We start from the raw sequence: 3,566 nt of genomic DNA on the forward strand, positions 1-3,566 counted from the left end.
CTGAAATTATTTTTAACTTAATTGCACAACTACATTATTTTTTGCTACTTTTTTGCTCTGTGGTCATTGGTAGGGTATTAGCATGATTTACTTGATTTTAAATGTATTTCTTTTTCTTTTTTTGGGGGGGGGGTTCTAGGTAGGGTGTCACTCTAGCCCAGGCTGACCTGGAATTCACTATGGAGTCTTAGGGTGACCTCAAACTCACAGCGACCTGCTACCTCTGCCTCCTGAGTGCTGGGATTAAAGGTGTGCACCACCATGCCCAGCATAAATGTATTTCTTCATCTTGGTTTGTTTGGTGTTGTTACAGCAGTTAGTTTCCTCAAGGGTAGCTACTCACTAAGAAGATCTTCAAGTAAGTCTGGAAGAGATCTGTAGACCAGCAGATGTGTAAATCCTGGCAGAGAAACACAAAAAATATGGAAAGCCAAGTGAACATGCCTCCTTGAATGCTCATGCCTGCTCAATTCTGGGCTTAAATATGTTGAAATGAGTAAAATGTCTGATGATGAATTCAAGTGGCCAATGACTTCAAGGAGGTTACCAAGAACATGATTGAAATAAGGAAATCAATCTAGGTAAAGAGTGGATCAGAAAGTCAGCTATATGGGTGAAAAAAGAACAATATTGAAGAGATATTCAGGTTTGTTTTCTCTTGAGACAAGGTCTCACTCTGTCCTAGTCTGGACTCAGACTCATGGCGATCCTTCTACCTCAGTCTGTAGAGTGCTGAGATTAAAGATATGAGCCACTATAGTCAGGTGAGAAATTCAGCTTTTGAAAAAAGAATTTAAGAGGTTGGAAATGTGAAACTCAGTAAATCAAATAAAAAACACAGTGGCTGTCACATACAGACTAGACCAAGGGGAAGAAAGAATATTGGGTATACAGCACAAGGTTGAAAAAGTGCTACATTCAGACGTCAACACCAAGAGTACACCTTCAAAGCACACTGGGATATGATGAAGAGGCAAAACATAGGAATCTATGGGGTAGAGTGAGGCTCTGAGATGAAAATTAAGCATAGAAAATTATTCAATGGAATTATAGAAGAAAATCTCTTAGCTTGGGGAAAGGAACCGCTATCCAAGCACAGAAGGAACTGCATCCCAACCAGACACGGCCAGAGAAGAACCTGTCCATGACACATTACAGTTAAGTTTCCAAAAGAACAAAGCAAAGAAACAATATTAAAAGTTATAAGTGAACACACAAACTTACTCACAAAGGCAAACTCACGAGAATAACATCAGACTTCTCAACAGAAACTTTCAAAGCCAGGAAAGCCCATAAATGTATAATAAGGGCAGAAGTTAATGACATGGGGACTAAACAGCCATGCATAGAATCATAGAACTGGTTCTGTGAAAAAAATAAACAAGATTGGCAAACTTCTAGCAAAATTAAGAAGAAAGAGACAGAAGACCTGAATTAAACAAAATTAGAGATGAAGAAGAGGAAGTTAGAACAAATTCTGATGGAATCCAGAATAACATTGGGTAATAGTTTGAAAATATGTTACAAAAACTTCAAATCTAAGAGAAATGGATAAATTTATGCACACATATGAGCTTCCAACATTAACTAAGATATAAAAGAACTTAAATAGATCCATAGAAACAATGAGATTGGAGATATAAAAAAGTGAGTCATCTGATCACCTTGCATTTGCAATCAGGAAGCAACAGGGGATGGACGAATGGTCATGCCCAGCTCCCTTTCCCATTTTCATACAGTCCAGAACCCCCAACCCACAGAATTGTGTCACCCACATTGAGGGTGGGTCTTCCCACCTTAATTTACCTAATGTAGAATTAACCATCACACTGCTCCTGAGTATATAACTAAAGGATATTAATAAATGTGCCACAGAGATCCTTGTACATCTGTATTATTGCTGTACTGTTCATGATAGCTAAGATATGGAATTAGCCTAGATGTCTATCAAAAGATAAATATATAAAGATATCATGGTGGATTATATTCAATGGAACTTAATTCTCCTGTAAAAGAATGAAATTATGACATAGTCATAAAAATGGATGGAACTGGAGATCGTTATCATCAGCATAGTAAGCCAGACTTAGGACGATAAATATCACATGAGACATCTAGTTTTGTCCATATAAAATGAAAGGAGTGGCAGCACTCTGATGAGTAAAGAAGGGACTAAGTGGAGAGAAGAGAGGAACGGTGAGGAGAATGGGCAAGAGAGACAAAATTATCACATTTTCCCTCACATGCAGAATCTATGTTTGAAGACACATACATACATGACATGAAATCAAGAGGTGGACCCCTTGGTGCCTCTCCATTATTTTGTACAGTAAAGAAAACATGAAAGAGAAAAAGCCTAAAAAATTGCCACCTGTACCAACCAAGAGAAGGGACTGCGAGCTTCCTAGGGAGGTTCAGGGACACGACTGTGGCACCCGGGCTTCTTGGTCACGGAGGGAGAAGAGGAGAGAAGCCTCCTATTTCCTTCTTGAAAATTATGTTTAATTCCAGATTTTCTTTTAGAAAAACTGTTACTTGAGATATCATATTCCAGTTATCTCAGTGCCCATGTTCTAGAAGCCACCATATCTTGAGATCACAGCTTCAGGAGCTATGCTCAGTGTAACAGACACAAAATGTCTGCCTAAGGTCGAGGGTGGGTTTAATTTACTGATCAGAATTAGCAAAGGCTTCCCAGAGGAGGAGTATTTGAAAATTCGTGTGTATAATGGGTTTCATCATTATTTATGCATGCATAGCCTGTACTTTGTTCTTATTCACCACTCCTTTTCCTCTCTTTTACTCCCATTGGTCCTATCCCCATGCTCCCAAATGGTTTCCGTTTACCTTCATGTCATACAGATAGTTTAAAAATCTAGATTTCACTTTTAAGAGAAAACATGCAATATTTGTCTTTCTGAGTATGGCTTATTTTTCTTAGCATGATGTTCCCCTGTTTCGTTCATTTTCCTGAAAATGTCATAATTTCATTTTCTTTACAGTTGAATAAAATTCCATTGTGTATACGTGCCATATTTTCTTTCTTTTTAAAATAGCAAACAACTCATGAATTTATGTGTCATTTTTGAGCAGGGGCTATGCTAATCTTCTCTGTATCATTCTGATTTCAGTACATGTGCAGCTGAAGTGAGCACTGTACCACATTTTCTTATCCATTCTTCTGCTGATGGACATATAAACTGGTTTCATAATGAGACTATTGTGAATAGTGCAGCAGTAAACATGATGTGTGAGTTTCTCTGTAATGCACGGGCCCAGATCCCTTCAGGCATTATGTGCCTAGGGATGGTAGAGCTTGGTCATATGGTACCTCCAGTTCTAATCTTATGAGAAATTTCCATACTGATTTCAAGGTGGAGAAATTGCTAAGTGGGTTTTGAAAGATGAGGTATTTGCCAGAACCAACTGTTCTGAGAAGACATTAAGTTAGTAAGACAGAGTGAAGAATCTAAGTCAGCAAGAATAGTAACATCAGCTGGGTGTGGTGGCACATACCTTTAATCCTAGCACTCGGGAAGCAGACACAGGAGGATTGCCAAGAGTTC

At 38.5% G+C, this 3,566-nt stretch overlaps 1 non-coding gene across 1 annotated transcript; it reads right to left on the reverse strand.

Annotated features, from left to right (window-relative positions):
• Positions 1-3,048: 3,048 nt before the first annotated feature.
• On the reverse strand, positions 3,049-3,155 carry LOC123458250. The gene has a single exon (XR_006635546.1). It is a non-coding gene; the product is annotated as a U6 spliceosomal RNA (small nuclear RNA).
• Positions 3,156-3,566: the final 411 nt, after the last annotated feature.

The sequence above is a fragment of the Jaculus jaculus genome, chromosome 1 (assembly GCF_020740685.1).
Source record: "Jaculus jaculus isolate mJacJac1 chromosome 1, mJacJac1.mat.Y.cur, whole genome shotgun sequence".
NCBI classification, from domain to species: Eukaryota; Metazoa; Chordata; class Mammalia; order Rodentia; family Dipodidae; genus Jaculus; species Jaculus jaculus.